At 39.5% G+C, this 26,658-nt stretch overlaps 1 pseudogene; it reads left to right on the top strand.

Moving 5' to 3' along the window:
* The first annotated feature begins 12,706 nt into the window (after window positions 1-12,706).
* Window positions 12,707-17,299, top strand: LOC105548775 (annotated as a pseudogene).
* Window positions 17,300-26,658: the final 9,359 nt, after the last annotated feature.

Genomic DNA, 26,658 nt, shown 5'->3' with positions numbered 1-26,658 from the left:
TAGGTGAGGGTTTCCTACAGGTCGGAGGAAGTGGAAAGGCAGGGTTTGCAGCCAATACTCCAGGCAAGGAGCTTTAATGTGATGTTTTTAGTTCAGACTGAGGGTTATTGAGAGAGCCCATTCTGGGAGTCTGTGATATCAATTGTACAGTTCCGGATAAAGATGTTGTTTATCATGAGGAATTCTGTAGAGAATTTTCACCTGGCAATTGAATTAAATAATGTTGGTTCTCACCTGGGCCACTGCTTATTTTGACGTTAGTGACTCTTCTTCTTTTGATGGAAGAAAATTTCAACTTTATGAAAACTTAGATTCTGTCCCTGAAGCCCATTCTGAACTCACTTGGCCTCACACATTGCCCCACTACAGCACTTACAACAATATATTTCAATTGTTTGTCCCCACATCTTTCTCTTCAACCACACTCTGAGATCTTTAAGAGCAGAGAACATGTCTTTGAATTTCTGGTGCAGCAGACTAGGTGTGGAATTTAGAAGAGTCTTGGTAACTATTTTTCTCAAGCAGCTCCCACCTGAAAATCACAGGTTTGTCCAGCATCTTGCAAAGGCTGGCTCAGTCACCAGGTCTCACTGGAACTCCTGCAGGTACCTCCCACACAACAGAGTGTCCTCTGCAATTGGTTTTTCTGAGAACAGCTGCTCCCTTTAATTGCAGGTCTGCTCACTGTCTCCGGGAAGAAGAATGGAGGGGATGTGGGAGTCTGCTAGTGAAATGCTTTCTTTCCCAGGCCAATGATATCATTTCCTCTCAGTTCCATGTTGAGGAAGGGCATGCAGGACATCCAGGCATGTTCCCCAGAAAGGGAGAAATGATATAAAAGTCTCTAATGGCACTTTTTGGGAGCTGCCATTCATGACTAGTTTTTAGGCATGAATTCAACAAACATTCGAACCTAATTCATCAAGCACTGTGCTAATTCTACACAAAAGCAAACACCTTTCAAATAAGTCTCTCACTAATACATTCCATCTCTATAACCAATCCTTTCCACTTCCTGAAGAAAACATATGGATTGATGCTGAGCAAATGCTGAGCCTTTTTGGTCATTCACTGATGCTCTAGTACACCTGGGCTCAAGGGCACTGAGTCATCAACTTCACAAGAACCAATTGGATCTGTTTCCTGTCCTATTTTTGACAATTAGGCTTGTCAATATAATTACCTAATTTATCAAAATACACCACAAATCAATGAAATACGAGTATGAAAGAACTGTGGTTTTCATACAAACTAATGTGAATGCTTAAAGGGACAATAAAAGCAGGTTCCAAAATTATTGTTAGTTTAATAGGTGTGAGTCTGCCAACTTTATCAGATTAAACAAAAATTAACAATATGGAGCAATATCCTCAGTGAGAATGCTATGCATCTGACGCTAGAATCTACATTTAAATGAATCCACACTGCAAATCATAGATAATGATTGATAGATATGCTTTCAGCAAGATAGAGTAGAATTCTATTTGCAAACCCTACACAAAGGAATGTTCTGTAGTCTAGTTATATTATAGTAAATGAATTCTAGGTAAAAATGAAATATTCATGTTACAAATGTTTCCTTTTTTATGAATACTGATTAACAGACATTTTCAATTAACCTATCCACTTGCATTCCTGAATATATCATTAAGTGGGCTTTTCATAACAGCATCTCTCACTTATTCTACTGTTTACTGTATAAACAGATACTGAGCATCTTCTATTCTCTAGCTTGCATGCCAGACACTTAGGAGTCAAAGTAAACACACCTACATTCATAGAGCGCACAGCCTGTGAAGGAAGGACACTAGTGCAGAAAAGACTGCCTCTCAAAGTGACACATGCTATCCAAGAGTTGTATTTGTGGCTCAAGGGTTCTCAGAGGAAAGGGTATCTAAAAATTTCCAGTTATCTTGCTGCCATCCTGAAGAGAAATGCCACCCCCCAAGCACACAGTTGAAGCAGAGCAATAAGATTCCAATAAATTAGAGAATGTTCACCAGGTGACTGCTCATGCAAGACAACAATCTCAGCAGCGGTTGTATAATTGATGATATCAAAAGATTAATAGACTGAATCTTACAACAGCCCTCAATCTATAGTCCAACATCACACCAATACACAATTCCTGAAAAGGTTTTTAAGAGACCCTGCACGTGCTTAGGTCACAGGCATTGCGGAACTATCTACCACCATTACCGTGTGTTCCAGCAGTAGAAGTCCTTGCCTCCAGGCAAAACCAAATCAGCATCTAGAAATCCCAAGATATGTAGAGAAGGAGAATGTGCAAGTGCTAGAATGGGAAGAACACCTGACCTAGTTTCAGGGATTTGGGATTCTCAAGCTGACTGCATGGCCAACATGGGTCGCGTTCTTATTCCAGGCAAGCCAAGCAGATAGTGAGGTTACGGGATTGCCCCAGTCTGAAATTGTGCCATTTGTGCATTTGTGCTCAGGTACCTCTTTTCAGAATAGTGGATAAAGTGTGGCTTTACCATAACTCTGGACTGAAGATAACTGCTGTTGTGATCCTGGCAGCCTGAGAAATTCATGTCTCTACACAGTGACTATAATCACAGTAATCATATGTTCTCACTTATGTGGCAGCGACCTAGAATCTGAAGGGACTGCTGTGATGTTTGTTCTGTATGATGGTGTGGCATCCATTGGGCACCATTATTGTCAATGTACCAATGCTGACTATAGATATAGATGGCATTTGCTTGCTGTTACCTAACAACAGCAGAGTATAGAAGAAGAAATCTCAATGCTCATGCCCATCATATTGGTCCAATTGTTCTGAAACCTTGCAGGATGCAAACACAAGGAAGGAGAGCAGAGACAGAACAGATCTCATTTCTAAGTGTGTATGTAGAAATGAGTGGATGATGGAAGATGTGTAATAGGTAGAATGTTAACTGATGGCTACAATTTACCCAGCATTATCATTATAATTATACTCTCTGCAAATTTTGCCAGTCACCTCAATCTTTGTACTGGGGAAGGAGAGATAAATAGGATCTGGACAGATGGAAATGGGAGAAGAGATAATTTATAGTGGCACTGTTAATAAAAGCATAGAGTTTTTTAGGGAATGGTGAATAATTCATTCATGAGTTTTATTCCTTGTGTCACCCCATGTATTTGGTCATGGTGGCAAGATCCCTCTTAAATAGAAGGAAAGATACAGTCTTTTTCAGACAAACAAATACTGAGAGAATTTGCCACTACCAAGCCAGCACTACAATAACTGCTAAAAGGAGCTCTAAATCAGGAAATAAAACCTCAAAATACAACCTCCTTAAAGCCTAAGTCTTACAGGGCCTATAAAACAATAACTCAATGGAAAAACAACAACAACAAAAAACAAAAACAAAAACAAAAACAAACCATGTATTAACACAACAACTAGCATGATGAATAGAATAGTATCACACATCTCAATATTAATATTGAATGCAAATGGCCTAAATGTTCCACATAAAAGATACGGAATGTCAGAATGGATAAGAATTCACCAACAAAGTATCTGCTGTCTTCAAGAGATTCACCTAACACATAAGGACCCACATAAACTTAAGGTAAAGGGTTGGTAAAAGATATATCATGCAAATATATACCGAAAGCGAGCAGGAGTACCTATTCTTATATCAGACAAAACAAACTACTTTAAAGCAACAACAATTAAAAAAAACAAAGGGGGAAATTATATAATGATAGAAGGATGAGCCCAACAGGAAAATATCACAATCCTAAATATGTATATACCTAACACTGTCACCCCTAAATTTATAAAACAATTACTAATAGACCTAAGAAATGAGATAGATGGCAACATAATAATAATAGTGGACTTCAATACTCCACTGACAGCATTAGAAAAGTCATCAAGACAGAAAGTCAACAAAGAAACTATGGATTGAAACTATACCCTACAACAAATGGACTTAACAGGTATTTATAGAACATTTCATCCAACAACCACAGAATATACATTCTATTCAACAGCACATGGAACTTTCTCCAAGACAGACCATATTATAGGCCATGAAACAAGTCTCAATAAATTTAAGAAAATTGAAATTATATCAAGTATCCTTTCAGACCACAGTGGAATAAAATTGGAAATTAACTCCAAAAGCAATCCTCAAAACCATGAAAATATATGGAAATTAAATAATCTACTCCTGAATGATAGTTGGGTCAACAATGAAATCAAGAAGGAAATTTTAAAATTCTTTGAACTGAGTGATAATAGTGACATAACCATCAAAATCTCTGGGATAAAGCAAAGTGGTGCTAAAAGCAAAGTTCATAGCATTAAATACCTACATCAAAAAGTCTGAAAGAGCACAAATAGACAACCTAAGGTCACACCTCAAGGGACTAGAGAAACAAGAACAAACCAAAGCCAAACCCTGCAGAAGAACAAAAAAGAAACTGGAGCAGAACTAAATGAAATTGAAACAAACAAACAAACAAACAAAAATATAAATGTAACAAAAAGCTGGTTCTTTGAAAGCATAAACAAAATTAATAGACCATTAGTGAGATTAACCAAGAAAAGAAGAGAGAAGATTCAAATAAGCTCAATTAGAAATGAAACAAGAGATATTACAACTGATACCACAGAAATTCAAAAGATCATTCAAGGCTACTATGAACACCTTTACACACACAAATTAGAAAACCTAGAGGAGATGGACAAATTCCTGGAGATTAAAATAGGAAGAAATAGAAACTCTCAACAGACTAGTAACAGGTAGCAAGATTGAAATGGTAATTTGAAAATTACCAACAAAAAAGTCTAGGACCAGAGAAATTTACAGCTGAATTCTATCAGACATTCAAAGAAAAATTGGTGCCAATCCTTTTGACACTATTCCAAAAGATAGAGAAAGAGGGAATCCTCCCTAAATCATTCTATGAAGCCAGTATCACCCAAATACCAAAACCAGGAAAGAACATAACAAAAAAAGAAAACTACAAACCAATATTCTTGATGAATACAGATGCAAAGATCCTCAACAAAATACTAGCAAACCAAATCCAACAGCATATCGAAAAGATAATCCAGCATGATCAAATGGGTTCATACCAGGGATACAGAAATAGGTTAACATACACAAGTAAATAAATGTGATAAACCATATAAACAGAATTAAATACAAAAATCACATGATCATCTCAATAGACACAGAAAAGCATTTGACAAAATCTAGCATCCCTTTATGATAAAAAACCTCAGCAAACTCGGCATAGAAGGGACATACCTTAACATAATAAAACCTATCTATGACAAACCACACAGCCAACATCATACTCAATGGGGAAAAGTTGAAAGCATTCCACCTGAGAACTGAAACAAGATAAGGATGCCCATTTACACCACTTCTATTCAACATAGTACTTGAAGTCCTAGCAAGAGCAATTAGACAGAGAAAGAAATAAAGGGCATTCGAATCAGTAAACAGGAAGGCAAATTGCCATGGTTCACTAATGACATGATTGTACACCTAGAAAACCTTGAAGACTCAACCAAAAAGCTTCTAGATCTGATAAGTGAATTCAGTAAAGTTTCAGGATACAAAGTCAATGTACACAAATCAGTAGCACTGCTATACACCAAAAGTGACCAAGCTGAGAATCAAATCAAGAACTCAACCCCTTTTACAATAGCTGAAAAAAAATAATAAAATACCTAGGAACATATCTAACCAAGGAGGTGAAAAACCTCTGCAAAGAGAACTACAAAACACTGCTGAAAAAAATTATAGATGACACCAACAAACGGAAACACATCCCATGCTCATGGATGGGTAGAATCAATATTGTGAAAATGACCAAACTTCCAAGAGCAATCTACAAATTCAATGTAATTCCCATCAAGATACCATCATCATTCTTCACAGAACTAGAAAAAACGATCCTAAAATTCATATGGAACTGAAAAAGAGCCTGCATAACCAAAGCAAGACTAAGCAAAAAGAACAAATCTAGAGGCATCACATTACCCAACTTCAAACTATAAGACTATAGTCACCAAAACCCATGGTACTGGTATAAAAATAGGCATATAGACCAATGGAACAGAATAGAGAACCCAGAAATAAACCTAAATACTTACAGCCAACTGATCTTCAACAAAGCAAACAAAAACATAAAGTGGAGAAAGGACATCTTTTTCAACAAATAGTGCTGGGATAATTAGCAAGCCACATGTAGAAGACTAAAACTGGATCCTCATCTCTCACTTCATACAAAATCAACTCAAGATGGATCATAGACTTAAATCTAAGACCTGAAACCATAAAAATTCTGGAAGATAACATAGGAGAAACCCTTCTAGACATTGGCTTAGGCAACGACTTCATGACCAAGAACCCAAAAGTAAGTGTAAAAAGAAAACAAAGATAAATCAATAGGACTTAATTAAACTAAAAATTTCTGCACAGGAAAAAAAAATAACAATCAGCAGAGTAAACAAATAACTCATGGAGTGGAAGAAAGTCTTCACAAACTGCATCTGATAAAGGACTAATATCCAGAATCTACAAGGAAATCTAACAAATCATCAAGCATAAAACAAATTATCCCATTGAAAAATGGTCTGAGGACATGAATAGACAATTCTTAAAAGAAGATATACCAATGGCCAATAAACATATGAAAAAATGCTCAACATTACTAATTATCAGGGAAATGCAAATCAAAACCACAAAACAATACCACCTTACTCCTGCAAGAATGGCCATAATTAAAAAATCAAAAAATAATAGATGTTGGCATGGATGTGAAAAGCGAACACTTTTACACTGCTGGTGGGGATGTAAACTAGTAAAACCACTATGGAAAACTGTGGAGATTCCTTAAAGAACTAAAAGTAGATCTGCCATTTGTTCCAGCAATTCTGCTACTGGATATCTACCCAGAGGAAAGGAAATCATTTATGAAAAAGACACTCACATATGCACATTTATAGCAGCACAATTTGCAATTGTAAAAATATGGAACCAGCCCAAATGCCCATGAATCAATGGGTGGATAAAGAAAATGTCATATATATATGTATACACACATACGTACCATGGAATACTACTCAGCCATAAAAAGGAACAAAATAATGGCATTCACAGCAATCTGGATGGAGTTGGAGACCATTACTCTAAGTGAAGTAACTCAGGAATGGAAAACCAAACCTTGAATGTTCTTACTTACAAGCAGGAGCTAAGCTATCAGGATACAAAGGCATAAGAATGATACAATGGACTTTGGGGACTCAAGGAAAAAGACTGGGAGGTGGGTGAGAGATAAAAGACTACCCATTGGGTGCAATGTACACTGTTCTGGTGATGGGTACATCAAAATCTCAGAAATCACCACTAAACTATTTATCCATGTAACCAAACACCACCTGCTCTCCAAAAAGTTATTGAAGTAAAAAAATAAAATGTATAATCTCAGCTATTTTCAAATGAATACTACATTATTATTTACTATATTTACCACACTATGTAATATATCTCAAAGAAAAAATTATTCATCCGATTTAATTAAGGCTTTACACTCTTTGACCGTCAATCACTTCTCCATGGGTGTTGAAATTTGTCAAAGCCTTTTGCTGTGTCTATTGAGATATTCACATAATTTTTCTCCTTTATTCTGTTAATGTGGTAAATTTCATTGATTGATTTACAAATGTTAAGCAAACATTGCAACTACTGAGATAAACCCCACTAGCCATTCTGTATTATCCTTTTGATATATTTCAGGATTCTACCTGCTACTACTGTGTTAAGAATTTTTGCATTTGATTCATAAGAAATTTTGGTCTGTAGTTTTCTTTTGTAATATCTTTTCCAGATTTCGCTATCAAAGATATACATGGTCTCATAAAATAAGTTGGAGAATATTCTTTCCTTCTGAAATTTATGATAAAATATTTGTATAAATTTGATATGATTTTTCCCTTTAAATATCAATAGAATTTATCCGAGACTTCTGGATCTAAATTTTTGCATGTGCATGTGTGGAAAGTTTTAATTAAAAATGTAATATCTTGGCCAGGTGCAGTGGCTTATGCCTGTAATCCCAGAACTTTGGGAGGACAAGGAGAGTGGATCACCTGAGGTCAGGAGTTCAAGACCAGCCTGGCCAACATGATGAAACCCCGTCTCCACTAAAAATACAAAAATCAGCCAGGTTTAGTGGTGTGCGCCTGTAATCCCTGCTGCTCAGGAGGCTGAGGCAAGATAATCACTTGAACCCAGGAGGCGGAGGTTGCAGCACTCCAGCCTGGGCGACAGAGTGAGATTTCATTAAAAAACAGCAACAACAAATTCATATAGATATACAGATACAGAAAGATATATAAAATGTCTTTCACAGACATACAGCTATTCACATTTTCTATTTCTTCTCATGTCAGTTTTGATGAATTATGTCTTTCAAGGAAAGTGTCCCTTTCATCTAAGTTTTGAATTTATTGACATAAATTTATTCATGATAGTTCTTTATTATCCCTTTAACATCTTTAGAGACTATAGCAATATTCCCACTCTCATTCTTGATAATGATGTTATTCTCTCTCTGTTTATTGTTCAGTATTGCTAAAACTTTGTGAATATCATTAATCTTTTCATGGTACTATCATAGTAGCTTTGATTTTATCTCTATTGTTTGTTTTCTGTTGCACTGATTTCTGCTTTTTATTGTTTCTATTTATTTTGGGCTTAATTTGTTCATGTTTTTTATAGTTCTGAAGCTTGAAGGTTAGATCTTGATTTTTTAAATTCTTAAATGTTTGATAGAATTCACCAGTGTGGCCATGTGTGCCTGGAGCTTTCTTTGTAGAAGAGTTTTTAATTATAAATTCAATTTCCTTAGTAGGTACAGGATTATTTGCAATTACTGTATCTTCTTGATCAATTTTGGGAAGGTGTGTTTTTAAAAGAGTACTTCTATTTCTTCTAAATTGGCCAATTTTGACAAAAAATCATTCAAAAGAGCTTTTATTTCTGTATTTTTAATATTGGTAGTATGTATCATGATAGTCTCTCTTTGATTCCCAGTGCGAGTTTCGTGTTTTCTCTATTTATATTTCTCTTCATTGGTGTTGATAGGAATTTATCAATTTTATTATCTTTTCAAAAATATAAATTTCATCTTTATTGTTATGTTTCTATTGTACCTTTGCTTTTTATTTAGTTTTTTTCCCAACCTTTATTATTTCCTTCCTTTTACAGTAGTTCTGTCTTATCTTTAAGGGATAAATTCCAAGACCCCCCACTGCTTGCATGAGATGTGTTTCAACTGATAGCAACCGAAACACATTTCTGTTCATGTCTTCAATCCACAAATTTAATGCTTTTTCTATCTTAATTAAGCAATTGTCATGTATTGTGGCCATAGCTTTTGCAGTTTGAGGTGCAACAGCAAAACTAGCATGAATTTCTTTTGCCTCTTTATGATTTTAGTTTTTACTGTAGACCTTAGCAGCCTCCACATTCTATAATTTTTTCCTTCCTTACTAAGTTGCAAACTTCACCTTTACCTAGAGGGAGCACTCTACCACTTCTCTTTGGCATATCTGAATTGCCAGCATCCCTACTCCTAATGCTTTGGAGCCATTAATAAGTAAAATAAGGTTTACTTGAACACAAGCACTGTGATACCACAACAACTGATCTAATAACTGAGAGGGCTACTAAGTAACAAATGGGTGGGTAGGGTACACAGCATGGATATGCTAGGCAAAGGGGTGAATCACATCCCAGGAAGGAGAGAGTAGGACCACAAGAGATTTCATCACACTATTCAAAATGGTACATAATTTAAATCATATGAATTATTTCTTTCTGGAATTGCTGAATGGAGAAAATTTGCCTACCTTTTAAAAACAACTCTTCATTTCATTGATCTTTTCTTTTGTTTTTCTAGTCTTCTTTTCACTTATTTCTGCTCTGATCTTTATTATTTCCTTCCTTCCTTCTAATTTTGCAAAATATACATCTGATAAAGGATTAGCATCCAAAATATTTAAGAGACTCTAACAACTCAATAGCAATAAAACAAATGAACCAGTGGAAAAATAGGCAAAAGAACTGAATAGATATTTCTGAAAAGAAGATATAAAAATGACCAATAGATACAAGAAAAAATGTGCAATGTAACTAATCATCAGGAAAATGCAAATCACAACCACAATTACATATCATTTATCCAGTTAGAATGGCTACTATCAAAAATACAAAAGATTACAAGTATCATAGAGGATGTGGAGAAAAGAGAACCCTCATACACTGTTGGTGGGAATGTATTTTAGTACAGCTATTAGGGAAAACAGTATGGAAGTTCCTAAAAATATTAAAAATAGAACTATCTATATCCAGAAATCCCACTCCTGGGTTGATGTCCAAGGGAAATGAAACCAGTATATTGAAAAGATATCTGTATCCCCATGTTTCTTGCAGCACTATTCACAATGACCAAGATACAGAATTAACCTAAGTGTCCATCAATAGATAAACTGATGAAGAAAATGTGGTACATATGCACAATGGAATACTATTTAGCCTTTAAAAAGAATGAAATTCTGTCATTTCCAGCAACTTGGATAAGCCAGAGGACATTCTGTTAAGTGAAATATGCAAGGCACAGGAAGAAAAATAGTACATGATCTCACTCACATGTAGAATCTAAACGAGGTGATTTCACAGAAGTCGAGAATAAAATGGTGGTTGCCATAGGTTTGGTTGGTTAGGTGAAAGGGGAGATGAGTAGACATTGGTCAAAGGATATGTAATTACATTTAGATAGAAGGAACAATTTTTCTTTTCTTTTTTTTTTTTTTTTGAGATGGAGTCTTGCTCTGTTACTCAGGCTGGAGTGCAGTGGTGCGATCTCGGCTCATTGCAAACTCTGCCTCCCGGGTTCAAGTACTTCTCTTGCTTCAGCCTCCCAAGTAGCTGGGATTACACCACCACAATCAGCTAATTTTTGTATTTTTAGTAGAGATGGGATTTCATCACGTTGGCTAGGCTGGTCTCAAACTTCTGACCTCAGATGATCCACCCGCCTCGGCCTCCCAAAGTTCTAGAATTACAAGCGTGAGCCACCGCGCCCAGCCTGGAGGAACAATTTTAAGAGATCTATTATACAGCATGGTGACTGTAGCTGATGATAATATATTGTGTTCTGAAAAATGCAAAGAGTGGGTAAGTGTTCTCACCACAAAAATACTATATGAGTTAATATATTTGTTATTTAGCTAAATTTATACCACAACGTCTAGGTACTTCAGCATCATATTGTCCAGGATAGATCCATACAATTTGAACTGTCCAAAAACTTTTCAAATTTAATTGCTGGGGAGTATTTCCTTGTATGGATATGGTAAGCTTTCTGTCATTATTCATGGTGAAAATACATTTGCTTTGTTTCCATTTTAGCTATTAAATAAAGCTGCTATTAACATTAGTGTACAAACTTTTAAGTGAACATCCTTATCCACTCTCTTGGATACATTCCGAAGATAAATTTCTGGGTGATATGGTAAGTGTATATTTAACTTTTTAAGAAGATTAAAACCGTTTTCTAGAGTACTGTACCATTTTACCTCTCCACTGGCAATGTATAGAAGATCCACTTTCTCCAAATCCTTGCCAGTATTTGAAACGAGTATTTTTTTACTTTAGCCATCTAAGAGCCGTATATTGCTGTATCATCATGGTTTCTTCTGAGACCTCTCTCGTTGTCTTGTAGATGGGGTCTTTTTCTCCCTGTGTCTTCACGGGGTCTTCCCTCTGTATGTCTGTGTCCTAATCTCTTCTTCTCATAGGGACATCAGTCATGTTGGATTAAGGCTCACCCTAATGAACTCATTTTAACTTAACTAGCTCTCTGAAGACCTCCTTCCCCAATATACTCATATTTTGAGTTACTGGGGCTAAGTATTTCAACATATGAATATTAGAGGAACACAGTTCAGCCCATAACAAGGTCTTTTTAAAATATTTGCTCAGCATTGAAGACTATTTCTGGATAATTTAAATAGGTTCTAATTCAAATAACATTATTTTTTAAATGACAAGTAGCTTAATTTGGTTACAGCATGAGGCACAAGAAGGGCAATGATAGAAGATAAGGCTTTAATTTTTTAATATTCATACCAAATGAAAATAAATAACAAATTTCATGAAGTAGACGGAGGAAGAATAAGGATATGTTGTATGTGCTGAACTCTTTACATTTTATAAGGGATGTCCATTGAGCCACTCCTTAACACTGATAAATTAAAAATAGAAATACATTTACTATTCAGAACTCGTAAGTTTAAAAAGTAAGAATAAAAAGTGTAGCAAGGGGAAGCCTCTGGAGAATAGATTTAGGGAGTCTAAGACACTTGTAAACACATAGTGTTTTGTTTTGTTTTGTGATGGAGTCTCGCTCTATCGCCCAGGCTGGAGTGCAGAAGCGTGATCTCGGCTCACTGTAACCTCTGCCTCCCAGGTTCCAGCAATTCTCCTGTCTCAAGCCTCTTGAGTAGCTGGAACTATATGCGCACACCACCATGACCGGCTAATCTTTGTATTCTTAGTAGAGGCAAAGTTTCACCATATTGGTCAGGCTGGTCTTGAACTCCTGACCGCAGGTGATCCACCTGCCTCGGGTTCCCAAAGTGCTGGGATTACAGGCATGAGCCACCATGCGCAGCCGTAAACACATGTTTATAGCAGCACAATTTGCAATTGCAAAAATATGGAACTAGCCTAAATGCTCATCAACCAATGAGTGGATAAAGAAAAAGAAACAACATAACGGCATTCGCAGCAACCTGGTTGGAGTTGGAGACCATTATCCTAAGTGAAGTGACTCAGGAATGAAAAACCAAACACTATATGTTCTCACTTATAAGTGGGAGCTAAGCTATGAGGGCACGAAGGCATGAGAATGATATAATGGACTTTGGGGACTCAGGGGGAATGGTGGGAGGGAAGTGAGGGATAAAAAACTACACGTTGGATACAGTGTACACTGCTTGGGTGATGGGTGCACCAGAATCTCAGAAATTGCCACCAAAGAACTTATTCATGTAACCAAATACCACCTGTTCCCCCAAAACTATTTAAATAATAATAATTTCATTAAAGAAAAAGGAAAAACAAGAAAAGTCCTCAGCCATCATCCCAATCCAGGAAAGGCTGTCCCTATTCAGCACCAGACAACTCTCCACCTCTGGACAAAAGAATGGAGGAAAGGTAAGGATATATACCAAAGACTGTCTGGTTTCCAGTTATAACTTTTGCTCTAGTTTTATATTCCTGTGCTTATACCTTGGAGTGCCACATGCAGTGGGTAATGGTGCCTCCCTCAGGAAAAGGAAGGAGACATGAGGTCTCATTCTGGAGACTGAGTACTGGCAGCCCAAACTGTGGCACTTCCAAACAGAGTCAAGCGGACCTTTCTCTCTTCAGATCCATCTCCTTGTATCACTCCCTTTATTCCAACCATTCAAATCTGCTTTCATGGAAAGAAGCTGCCTCTTACATTCATTTAAGGAGTAGGATAACATACAGGCATTGCTTCCCAGAGCTGAACTGCTGTACACCCAGGTTTTATTGCATTACTTGCTTTTCAAAGTTATTCTCCTTTGTATATTTGGAAAGGTCCAGGAAGAAACAAATAGTCCTAACTGAAATAATTGAGAAGTGTTTCATGAGGGAACTATTTACTAAGATGGGCAGAGTTAAGGGAAAGAGACGATGCGTGGGGCAGCACCCTAAGCAGCAATAGTGGAGCACTGCTTCCTCTCCTAGGTTTAAAGGGACAGGGAAGGAGGAGTTATCACTGAAATCATAACTTTATCTGTAGCTAGCTGTAGGGGCGGGAGAGGATGACCAGGCAGGTGGAGGAGCCCTGCATCACCAACACACAGCCACATAGGCAGAGAGCCAGGAAGTGAAAATCCGAAATCACTTTCCTCCTGCTGGGGTCTCCAACTGGCTCAATTCAACCAGAAACCAGAAGGAAAAGAATCCCACTAATGAGGTAAACATCCCTCTTGGGATGTCAAACAGAATGGAAAAGGGTGGGAAAAAAATCTCCAGGGCCAATGAGACTATCCCTCAAATCTCCCTTTATTCCTGGGGTTTTCTCTATCTAAATGCTGTTAAACCATTTTTTTCATCACATCTCCATCAGTTACTTTTTTTCCTGCTTGCACTTTCTTTCTCTAGTGTTACTTTATGAAATAATCTTCCACATTCATTAAAAATTCCCTGAAAATGGAATGTAATTGAAAAAGAAAAAACTTTTTCCTTATTAGTCAGAGTATAAGTTTGGCTGCTCTAAAAATGTCCCATAGTAGCAATGACTTCTGTGACAAAGTTTACTAGATCTGGGCTGGAGGTTCCAGGCATCAGACACCAGGACCCCTTCCATGTTGCTGCTCCCTAATCCCTAGAGAGGTGCCCTCATCCTCGTGACTCTGCAGGCTTCCAGTGACATCAACATTCCAGCCTGAGGTGAAGAAGAGGAGGACAGAGGGAGACCACACTTATTTCATCAATCCAAGAGTCAGTTACATCATATCTGCTCACCTACCATTGTCTAGTGTCTAATTACAAGATGTCATGAGCATCAAGGCAGGGGTTGGGGTAAATAGGATCCTTTCCGTGATTTATAACTCTCAGAAATACTATGCGACAGGGCAGGTGCAGTGGCTCACACCTGTAATCCCAGCATTTTGGGAAGTCAAGGTGGGTGGATCACCTGAGGTCAGGAGTTCCAAACTGGCCTGGCCAACATGGTGAAACCTCCATCTTTACTAAAAATACAAAAATTAGCCAGACATGGTGGCAGGTGCCTGTAATCCCAGCTACTAGGGAGGCTGAGGCAGGAGAGTCACTTGAACCCCGGAGGCGGAAGTTGCAGTGACCCAACATCACACCACTGCGCCCCAGCCTGGGCAGCTGAGTGAGACTCCGTCTCAAAAAAAAAAAAAAAAAAAAAAATACTATGTGACAGAGGAGACAGAGGAGAGGAATGGTTAGCAGGGGACACTAGCAGTCTCTACAGACCCTAATAATCTCTCAGATTCTGTGTTCACATGACAATTTTTTGGGTGTTCCCCAAAAAATAATGATTGATAGGGCAGAAAACAGTGGAAAAGCCTCAGATAGGGCTCCAGGAGACAGAGGCTGGTATTGGCCATGCTCTTCATGATGTAAACAGGAAAATCCAATGTACTCTTTAAGCCTCTTCCTGTATCAACTGAGAGTATTACAAAAAGTGGTCCTTAAGGAGCACATGCTAAATGTTGAGGACACAATAGTGAACAAATACAGGTACGACATAGTTATGAAGGTTCAGCTTTGATAAGGAAGACCAATGTATCACACCCTAATAATACATTTACAAACTGTTCAGTACCTTGAGTGAGAGCAACAGAAGTCTTGGTTTTCCTTCCTTTTGTTCTCCTGGCCAACCAAGGCTGTGGGAGTTTGTCTCTCTAAGAGAGCTCATAGTGGATGCTTTCATGCCTGATGCTTCTCTCCACCCTTGGAAGAAGATGCATCCTCTTTCCACTTAGAGGCCTCCTGATTCATTGAGTCCTCTGGATGACCTAAATGGCTACATTTGTAAGGTAGCAAAGGACTCCTGGATTCTTCTATCTGTTCCTAATTGGCTTTCACTCATCTCTCTTTTGTTTCTTATTTGATTTGCTTCTCATTCTCTCTCTAACTGAAGTTTGTCATGGTTAGCTTTTTTTTTCAACCCCCAATCTTAACAATTAACTTGGATGTAACTTGGGAGTTACTCCCCTGCTTTCCCCCTCAAACATGTGTATTGAACGCTTGGTGGTGTTGGGGACAAAGGGCTGGACAAAAGGTTGAATCCTGAGGCAGCTCTGTTGGGTTCAAATCCACATTGTGTGAGACCAAGGAATAATTATGCATCCATTTTCTGCCCCTATGCCATCCTCTGTAAAATGGGAATATTAATAATTCTTCCCTCCTAAGGGTTAAAGGAGATAGTAGCTGTTAAACTCTCAGTCAGCTGCTGTTGTTTACCCAGATGAGAGCTAGTCCTCTTTCTCCAGTTGAAATCTGCATGAGCATCTCTCTACATTCCAAGCCCAGCACTTTTTCTACATCCCAACATAGACTCTTCTCACACAGAAGATTTAGCCAGCAAAAGAAACTCTTTTAAAGTTCTCCTGGGAGAGAGTGAAGTAGATTTATGTTGTGCGCACCCAGCACCCCACTTAGCAGTCCTCCATCTCTATTTGCATACTTCCATTTCCTCCTTCAGTGGCACTCAGCCCTCACACTCACTTACTTCTTCATCCACTATATTGCTGAGCAATTCAGCTCCAGTCCACTCCCTACCCCAACATTGTGTACCAAAATGCTTCCAGGTGTTCAGCAAAGCCACATTGAGTTCTCATATCAAAGGCACATTAGTGATCAACTTCAGTTATTTGGACACACATCAGTAATTACTGTTAACACACACAACTATCCAGAAAAAGAATTCTGAATAAATGAAATTTTCTTCCTTTCATTATACATGTGTGTTCTAATGCTTTTAATTGTGCTTTCATTTTTATTTCCCATTTAACCCGCAAATCTGCTGCTACCATAAGGCTCCTCATTCATGCATTCATTCACTGAATAAATATTTGTGGAGAACACAGTGTGCTGCCTGTCCATCCTGTGGCCTTTCTGGTACTGCTGCCACTGCCCAAGAAACCTGTCAACAGTCATGTGTGCCCTGCTCTGGGCCCTGTCCCTGTTGCTGAGCACCCTGAAAGGGAAGTTCTGTGGTTTCTTAGTTTGTGATGGTGACTATGGTTGGTGTTGGACATTTGATTTCATCACTGCAGCATGGCTGATTTTTGTTTTGTTTTGTTTTTTTTGGTTCTCTGTGAGTCCAGCCTGTGACTCCCTGTGCATCCTGTTGACCAGGCTGTGTGACCATCCTGCTCACAGTGCTGATCTTCCTTCTCTGCAGGCTGCCCTTCGGCATTAAGTGGTTTCTATTATTCTGGATCTTCATGGATTTTGATGTCTTCCTTTGTCATTTTCATCTAGTTTCAGATGTCCTGTCTTCTCTTAACAACAGTGCCAACCCCATCATTTACTTCTTCATGGGCTCCTTTAGGCAGCATCAAAATTGGCAGAACCTGAAGCTGGTTCTCCAGAGGGCTCTGCAGGACATGCCTGAGGTGGATGAAGGTGGAGGGTGGCTTCCTCAGGAAACCCTGGAGCTGTCGGGAAGCAGATTGGAGCAGTGAGGAAGAACCTCTGCCCTGTCAGTCAGATGGGACTTTGAAAGCAACACTGCTCTGCCAACATTGACAGTTACCTGCTCTTCTCTCAGCCTCATGCCTCGGAAGTGTCTTAGTGATTCCTCAATGACTTTGGGTAGATTAATTTCAGCCTTGTTTTTCCTGTTTTTTTCTTAGAAAAAGCAGTCTAAACTAAGAACATCTCCATCTTTCTCAACTGTACCAATAAATTCTTTTTTTTTTCTGGAAATGGGAAAGGAGGGAATTCATAGTAGCATTGTTAATAACAGCATAGAAATAATTTAGGGAATGGAGATCAGCATGTAAATGAGTTTCTTTCCTTGTGCCACCCCAAGTATTTTGTTATTGATATGGTTTGGCTATGTTCCCACCCAAATCTCATCTTGAATTCTCATGTGTTATGGGAGGGACCTAGTGGGAGGTAATTGAATCATGGGGGCAAGTTTTTCCCATGCTGTTCTTATGATAGTAAGTCTCACAAGATCTGACAGCTTTAAAAAGAGGAGTTCCCCTGTACAAGTTCTCTCTCTTTGCCTGCTGCCATCCATGTAAGACGTGACTTGCTCCTCCCTGCCTTCTGCCAAGATTGTGAGGTTTCTCCAGTCACGTGGAACTGTAAGTCCAATTAAGCCTCTTTCTTTTGTAAATTGCCCCATCTTAGGTATGTCTTTATGAGCAGCATGAAAATGGACTGGTCATAGTTGCAAGATCCCTCTCAAGAGGGCTCTAAAGACCACACAGTGACTCATGCGTGTAGTCTCAGCACTTTGGGAGACCGAGGCAAGAGGATCTCTTGAGTCCAGGAGTTTGAGGCTGGGAGTTCAAGACTAGTTGGGCAACATAGCAAGACCACATCTCCACAAAAAATTAAAAATTAGTCGGGCACGGTGGCACATGCCTGTAGTCACAGCTACTTGGGAGGCTGAGGTAGGAGGATGGCTTCAATGCAGAAGGTCAAGGCTGCAGTGAGCCAGGATTGCATAACTACACTCCAACCTAGGCAACAGAGCAAGACCTTGTCTCTAAAAAACTTTAATTTAACTTTTAAAAAAGAAGGCTCATAAGGCTGCAGTGCTTTAAACAATGACTAGTGTCTGTAGTGGCCTTGAAGTGACAGGGGTTGACAATCCTTTTGTGAAATTAGTTGGAATGAACTGTTCAATATGGCCAAGTCTTGTGCAGGCCAGCCAGGTCAGCCCAGCAGGAAATGCCAAAAAGGAAATGTCTTAACCTCCCAACATTCCTTCCCAGAATATGTCAAATCCTTCAGGGTCAGAAAACATTGGTAAAAACAGCAGGGAGATAGAACAAAGAGAAGTGTGGGAGTGGGGGGAAAGAGAGAAGCAGTGGAAAGCACCCCCTTCTCTGGTACAGCATTTTTACCTGCAAAAGACCCAAATTGGAATTAGGGAAGATAGTTCATCTTTAAATTAACTTCAACATTTTGTTCCTCACATAAAAATCCAACTCTAAACTTTTTAATAGGCTTGATATGGATGATGGATTGAGAGCTGGTAATTGGTTATCCAAAAACTTCACATTTAAATTCTGCATTTCACCTTGCACCTCTTTTGAAATGTGGTATCTATAGTGTCTTCCTTCTTTCTTTCTTTCTTTCTTTCTTTCTTTCTTTCTTTCTTTCTTTCTTTCTTTCTTTCTTTCTTTCTTCCTTTCTTTCTTTCTTTCTTTCTAAGTAGAGATGTGGTTTTACCATGTTGGCCAGGCTGCTGGTCTTGAACTCCTGACCTCAAGTGATCTGCCCGCCTCGGCCTCCCAAAGTGCTAGGATTACAGGTGAGTCACCCCGCCCAGCCTAGTGTCTTGGTGTTTCAATTAAAACTCCTGTTTCAACATCCTGTTACACATATGAGAGAATAATGCATATCAATTTCAGAAGCTCTGAAGAGATCAGTGAGAGGAGAGATGCAGGTTTGAGCCTCTAGGTATATCTGTAAAATTGTATTTATGTATTTTAAAGACCAATTGTAAGAAACTGTGACAAAATTTTAATATATGCTTCATTTTAGAGATGTGTGTATGATGCTTATTCTATGATCTTATGGCCTGTGTGTCTCGGTTTACTAACTTCTCATTAACATACCCCATATCCTCATTCTCGATGACTTCAGTTATTCACATAGGTAGTCAACCCAACCAACTGATCTTTCCATTGTTTTTTAACTTTTCATTCTAAATTAATTACACATTAACCAGAAGTTTCAAAACTAGTACAGAGAGTTCCTGTGTACCCTACACCCAGCCTACACCAATGATGATAGATTGCATAAATATAGTATATTATCAGGCAATTGACATTGGTGCAATAAAATTATCTATACCATACCTAACCATTCAGATATCACTAGTTTTTTATACACTCAATTTTTTTTTGGTTGCGGATTTCACTTTGCGAACCATTCTATGACATTTTCATTTTATCACATGTATATATTGACATAACTACCACCACATTCAAGATATGGGACTGTTACTTCACCACAAAAGAACTCTCTGAGGTTACACATTATAGTCACACCCACACCCATCCCCCTTCCCAAATCCCTGGCAACCACTTACTTGCTCTTCATCTCTATAATTTTGTCATTTCAAATATGTTATAAAACGGAATCAGATAGTATATAACCTTTTTGAGTTTGACTCTCTTCACTCAGCATAATGTCCTCAAGATCCATCCAAGTCGTTACAGTAAGTAATTTGTTGTTGATTTTCTTAAATTGTTACGTAAAATTCTATTCTCTAGATGTATTATAGTTTCTTTCACTATTCCCAATTGGAAAGGCATTTGGATTGTTTCCAGTTTGGCTATTATAAATAAAGCTGTTTGTATTAGTCTGTTTTCACACCGCTGATAAAGACATACCTGAGACTGGGCAATTTACAAAAGGAAGAGATGTAATTGGACTCACAGTTCCACATGGCTGGGGAGGCCTCATGATCATGGCGGAAGGCAAGGAGGAGCAAATCCCATCTTATGTGAATGGCCGCAGGCAAACAGAGAACTTGTGCAGGCAAACTCCCATTTTTCAAAAGCCATCAGATCTCATAAGACTTATTCACTATCACAAGAACAGCATGGGAAAGACCTGCCCCCATAATTCAATCACCTCCCACCAGTTTCCTCCCATGATATGCAGGAATTGTAGGAGTTACAATTCAAGATAAGATTTGAGTGGGGACACAGCCAACCCGTATCATTCCACCCCTGGCCCCTCCCGAATCTCATGTCCTCACATTTCAAAACCAATCATGCCTTCCCAATAGTGCCCCCAAAGACTTAACTCATTTCAGCATTAATTCAGAAGTCCACAGTCCAACGTCTCATCTGAGACAAGGCAAGTCCCTTTCTCCTATGAGCCTATAAAATCAAAAGCAAGTTAGTTACTTACTAGACACAATGGGGGTACAGGCACTGGATAAATACAGCCATTTCAAATGGGAGGACTTGGCCAAAACAAAGGGGCTACAGGCCCCATGCAAGTCTGAAATCCAGCAGAGCAGTCAAATCTTAAAGCTGCAAAATGATCTCCTTTGACTCCATGTCTCATACCTGGGTCATGCTGATGTAAGAGGTGGGTTCCCATGTGATCTTGGGCAGCTCTGCCCCTGTGGCCTTGCAGGGTACAGTCTCCCTCCAAGCTGCTTTCATGGGCTGGTGTTGAGTATCTGCAGCTTTTCCAGACACATGGTGCAAACTGTCAGTGAATCTACTATTCTGGGGCCTGGAGGACGGTGTCCCTCTTCTCACAGCTCCACTAGGCAGTGTCCCAATAGGGACGTTGTGTTGGGGCTCTGAACCTACGTTTCCCTTCCACACTGCTCCAGCAGAGGTTCTCCATGAGAGCCCCGCCCCTACAGCAAAATTCTGTCTGGACATCCAGGCGTTACCATACATCCCCTGAAATCTAGGCAGAGGTTCCAAAACCCCAATTCTTGATTTCTGTGCACTAGCAGGCTCAACACCATGTGGAAGCTGCCAAGGCTTGAGGCTTGCACCCTCTGAAGCCATGGCTCAAGCTCTACATTGGCCCCTTTCAGCCACAGCTGGAGTAGCTGGTACACAAGGCACCGTGTCCCTAAGCTGCACACAGCACATGGACCCTGGGCCCAGCCCATGAAACTATTTTCCCCTAGGTCTCTGGGCCTGTGATGGGAAGGGCTGCTGTGGAGACCTCTGACATGCCCTTGAGACACTTTCTCCATTGTCTTGGGGATTAACATTCGGCTCCTGGTTACTTATGCAAATTTCTGCAGCTAGCTTGAATTTCTCCTCAGAAAATGGGTTTTTCTTTTCCATCACATTGTCAGGCTGCAAATTTTACAAATTTTTATGCTGTGCTTCCCTTATAAAACTGAATGCTTTTAACAGTACCCAAGTCATCTCTTGAATGCTTTGCTGCTTAGAAATTTGTTCTGCCAGATACCCCTAAATCATCTCTGTCAAGTTCTAAGTTCTACACATCTCTAGCACAGGGGCACAATGCCACCAGTCTCTTTGCTAAAACATAACAACAGTCACCTTTGCTCCAGTTCCCAACAAGTTCCTCATCTCGGTCTGTGACCACCTCAGCCTGGATCTTATTGTCCATATTGCTACCAGGCTTTTGGTCAAAGCCATTCAATAAGTCTGTAGGAAATTCCAAACTTCCCCACATTTTCCAGTCTTCTTCTGAGCCCTCCAAACCGTTCCAACCTCTGCCTGTAACCCAGTTCCAAAGTCACTTCCACATTTTCAGGTATCTTTTCAGCAACGCCTCACTTTACTGGTACCAATTTACTGTATTAGTCCATTTTCATGCTGCTGATACAGACATGCCCAAAGCTGGGCAATTTACAAAAGGAAGAGGTGTAATTGGACTCGCAGTTCCCCATGGCTGGGGAGGCCTCATGATCATGACGGAAGGCAAGGAGGAGCAAGTCACATCTTACATGGATGGCAGCAGGCAAACTCCCATTTTTTAAAACCATCGGATCTCATGAGGTTTATTCACTATCACAAGAACAGCATGGGAAAGACCCACCCCCATAATTTAATCACCTTCCACTAGGTTCCTCCCATGGTATGCGGGAATTGTGGGAGTTACAATTCAGGATGAGATTTGGGTGAGGGCACAGCCAAATCATATCATTGCTATAAACATTTGTGTGCAAATTTTTTCAGTGAACATAATTTCATTCTCTAGGATAAACGCCCAGTATGGATTGCTAGGTAGTATGGTGTATATAGTTACCTTTTTAGGTAAATATGAAAGAATTTCCAAAGTAGTTATACTATTTTACTTTCTTACTGGCAACGTATGAAAAATCGAGTTTCTCCAAACCTCTGCCAACATTCGAAACTATGAACTTTTTTTAGCCATTCTAAGAGGTGTATAGTGATATCTCATAGTGGCTTCTTCTGAGGACTCTTTCCTTGGCTTATTTATGGGGCCTTCTTCTCCCCTCTTCACATGATCTTCTCTCTATGTGTCTTTGTCCTAACCTCCTCTTCTTATAAGGACATTAGTCATATTCAACCAAGGCTCACCCTAACAGGCTCATTTTAACTTCATTCGCTCTGTAAAGACCTTTTCTCTAAATATGGTTGTCTTCTGATATACTGGGATGAGAACTTCAATACATGAATATTGCAGAGACACGATTCAGCCCTTTACATGATCCTTAATAAATATTTTCTGAACGAATCTATTAAAAAACTTTTCTAAATATTTTAAATAATTTTTAATTCAAATGGCATTTTTTAAATGACAAGTAGGTTGATTTAAGTGTCGCATGTGGCCCAAGAGGTTAACTCATAAGAGATACCATTGTGAGTCTATACCAAATGAAAATAAATAAATAACAATTTTCATGAAGTAGAAAGAGAAAGAAGAAGGATCCTTACATGTGATGAACTCTTCACCTTTTAGAAGGGAAGTCAATTGATCTACTTGTTAATATTGATAAATTAAAAATGAACCTATAGAGGAGAGGCTTTGAGATGGCTGACTAGAGGCACTGGACACTAGCCTACTCCACAAAGAAGAATCAAAATAGCTACAGGATTATCACACTCCAAACAGAGAATGCTGGAATACAGCAAAAAAGTGACAGAAAACACTTGAGGCATGAAAAGATGGGTAGACAAGTAGGAAAGCCCAATTGGGATCAGCTGGAAGCTCTGAGCAGCTCCCCAGTGTGGGGAAAGGGTAAGAAAGAGATCTCCAGCAGTTTCACATTCCCGTCATGAACTCCTGCAATCTTAGCCACTGGAGAGCCCCTCAACTGCCGTGGGCCCTGAAACTGGTATAGAGAGCCCCCTGGAGTCTGTACTACAACGTTGCTCCAGAAAGGGAGCTCATGCGATGTCACACACATTTCCTGGAGACCCGGACAGCTGCAGCATGACACCATTCTGAGAGCCCAGACCCCATAAGACTGCATCCTGCGCTGGGGTCCAACAGCTCCTGCATCACCACATTCCAAAGAGCCCCACCGACATCACCCCATGTTCACCTGGAGTGCCACAATTGAACGCAACAGACTTGCAGGGTTTCCAGCACTCTAGTCCACATGCTCTTCTGCACCCTGGGGAAAGGGTAGTGCAGCACTCAAAGGAAATTGCCCCCAGGATAAAGGGAGTCAAATCACATTTTCCCTAGAGCCTGAATCCCACCTGCCTCATGCCACTGCCACTGACAGCATCTCTGCTCCCACCAGCAGCTGGACTACCATGCACTTGCATGCACTCTGAGAATAAGCTCCCCCTGCCAGCCACTGACACTAGGAGGATGAAGTGTGCACTCCTCATATCCTGAGAGCCACCTGTCTGGGGTGACTGCCACTGTCAACAACTCTACCTCTCCCGAGCAGCAGGGCCGCCATGCACTTGCCCATGCCCTGAGAAGACAGGCTCTTCCCACCCACTGCCACCACTGCCAACCAAGCACACCACCTAGAGCCTGAGGATAGCTTTACCTCTCCCACTGCAGCCTGCACCTGTGTGTGCTACTGGAGGGCCTATGGACAGACCTGCTCAGCCTGGCACTGCGACCCAAGGCGCAAGCCCCCTGCTTGGGCCTACCTAAGCAAGTGCTGTCATCACTGGCACCCAGGAAAGCTGACTGGAAGCCCAAGAATCAGCCTGCCAAGACCCTCTAATACTAGTGTCTGTATAGATGCCACCCAGGGGCCCAAGAACAGGCATGCTCGGCCTGCTGCCACCACTGGGGCCTGTAGACTGGCCCACCTGGCATTCTATCCCAGAAAAGCCTCATCACATCCTCTATTAACAAATGCAGCCTAAGTCACTGAAGGAATCACAGACAATATTGACAGTATTTATAGGCAAAGAAATCATATGGGGACTACACTACTGCATGTACCCATAATCAAACCTAAAGTACTTTACTCAACCAATACAATAGATAAATCTACAGGAAAAAGTCTTGCCCTACAAATGCCAATCCAAAAAATTTAAAAAACTACTCTTACACCAGATGCACAGATATTAATGAAACAACAAAAGAAACATGAACAAGCAAGGATATATGACACCTCCAAAGGAATACAATAATTATCCAGCAGTAGATTCCAATGAAAAAGAAATTTATGAAATGCCTGGAAAATAATTCAAAACAATTGTTTAAAAGGAGCTCAGTGAGATACACAAGAACCTAGATAAATAATACAAAGGAATTAGAAAAATAATTCAGGATATGAATGAGAAATTTACAAAAGAGATAGATATCATTAAAAAGGAAACAAACAGAAATCCTGAAAATGATTAATTCAATGAATGAAATTTTAAAATAATCAAGAGCTTCAACAATAGACTCTATCAAACAGAAGAAAGAATTTTAGAACGTGAAGACAAGTGTTTCAAAATAACCCAGTCAGACTTTTTTGAAAAGAACAAAGTGAAAAAAAAAAAAAAAAAAGGAAAAGAAAGGAAAGGGAAGGGAAGGGAAGGGAAGAGAAGGGAAGGGAAGGAAGAAAGCGAGAGAGAGAAAGCCTATGTAACACAGGCTTTTTGGACACAATAAGCAACCAAACATTTGAATTTAGTGTGACCCAAAAAGTGAAGAGAAAGTCAAAGACATATAATACCTATTTAGCAAAATAATTGCTGAAAAATTTCCAAGTCTAGCAAGAGATTTAGATATTCAGATACAGGAAGCTAGGAGATCACCAAATAGATACAACCCAAAAAAGTTTCCTCTGTACATTATAATCAACTATCAAAAGTCAAAGACAAGGAGATAACTCTAAAAACCACAAAAGAAAAATGTGTAGTCACATATAAGGACACCCATAAGGCTAACAATGGAATTCTCAACAGAAACCCTACAAGCCAGGCCGGGCGCGGTGGCTCAAGCCTGTAATCCCAGCACTTTGGGAGGCCGAGATGGGGGGATCACGAGGTCAGGAGATCAAGACCATCCTGGCTAACACGGTGAAACCCCGTCTCTACTAAAAAAAATACAAAAAACTAGCCTGGCGAGGTAGCGGGTGCCTGTCGTCCCAGCTACACGGGAGGCTGAGGCAGGAGAATGGCGTAAACCTGGGAGGCGGAGCTTGCAGTGAGCTGAGATCCGGCCACTGCACTCCAGCCCGGGGGGCGACAGAGCAAGACTCCGTCTCAAAAAAAAAAAAAAAGAAAGAAACCCTACAAGCCAGGAGAGAATGAGTTGATATATTCAAAGTACTGAAATGAAACACAAAACAAAAATCTGTCAGCCAAGAATACTATTCCCAGAAAAGCCATCCTTCGTAAATGAAAGAGAAAAAAAGTCTTTTCCAAACAAGCAAAAGTTGAGGGAATTCACAACTAGTCCAACTGTTTGAGGGAGTCCAATATTAGCAAGCAAAGCATGGATTTATTGCAATAAATTTCCCTCTTAGCATTGCTTTATCCCATAGGTTTTGGTATGCTGTGCCTTGATTTTTTTGTTTGTTTCAAGAAATTTTAAGATTTCATTCTTAATTAGATGAAGACCAGATTTCATGATGGCCTGATATAATGAAAACACACAAAAGTACAAAACTTACTGGTAAAGCATCTAAACAGAACCAAAGACAAAAACTACATGATTATCTCAACAGATGCAGAAAAGGCCTTTGACAAAATTCAACAGCCCTTCGTACTAAAAACTCTCAATAAATTCAGTATTGATGGTATGTATCTCAAAATAATAAGAGCTATTTATGACAAACCCACAGTCAATATCATACCAAATGGGCAAAAACTGGAAGCCTTCCCTTTGAAAACTGGCACAAGACAGGGATGCCCTCTCTCACCACTCCCAGTCAACATAGTGTTAGAAGTTCTGGCCAGGGCAATCAGGC

This window comes from Mandrillus leucophaeus, unplaced genomic scaffold (assembly GCF_000951045.1).
Source record: "Mandrillus leucophaeus isolate KB7577 unplaced genomic scaffold, Mleu.le_1.0 Scaffold420, whole genome shotgun sequence".
NCBI classification, from domain to species: Eukaryota; Metazoa; Chordata; class Mammalia; order Primates; family Cercopithecidae; genus Mandrillus; species Mandrillus leucophaeus.
The sequence above is the reverse complement of the archived record's forward strand: the minus strand, read 5'-3'. Positions and strand labels throughout refer to the sequence as shown.